This window comes from Penaeus monodon, chromosome 21 (genome assembly GCF_015228065.2).
Source record: "Penaeus monodon isolate SGIC_2016 chromosome 21, NSTDA_Pmon_1, whole genome shotgun sequence".
Taxonomy (NCBI): Eukaryota; Metazoa; Arthropoda; class Malacostraca; order Decapoda; family Penaeidae; genus Penaeus; species Penaeus monodon.
In genome coordinates, this window is record NC_051406.1 from 46,158,595 (window position 1) to 46,158,825 (window position 231).

At 35.1% G+C, this 231-nt stretch overlaps 1 protein-coding gene across 3 annotated transcripts in view; it reads left to right on the forward strand.

Annotated features, from left to right (window-relative positions):
• Nucleotides 1–231, forward strand: part of LOC119586546 — a 4,249-nt gene that overhangs the window by 524 nt on the left and 3,494 nt on the right. The window lies entirely within an intron of this gene.

The window sequence follows — 231 nt, forward strand, 5'->3', positions numbered from 1 at the left end:
TACAGGTCCTTCTTGACTTGTTACGTAAAATTTACCTTCCTTTGTAAAATTCTTCCCAGACTTGTAAATACATTCAAAATAGGAACAAAAGGATCACATTTTACGTGTAAATGTATATATTCCTTGGATATACTAAATGCATTATATCATTTGTAGTATAGTAAAAGAGGTGGCATAGTTCAGTGATGCTGGGTTTACAATTGCAAGGTCCTGGGTTCAAGCTCGCTCGCT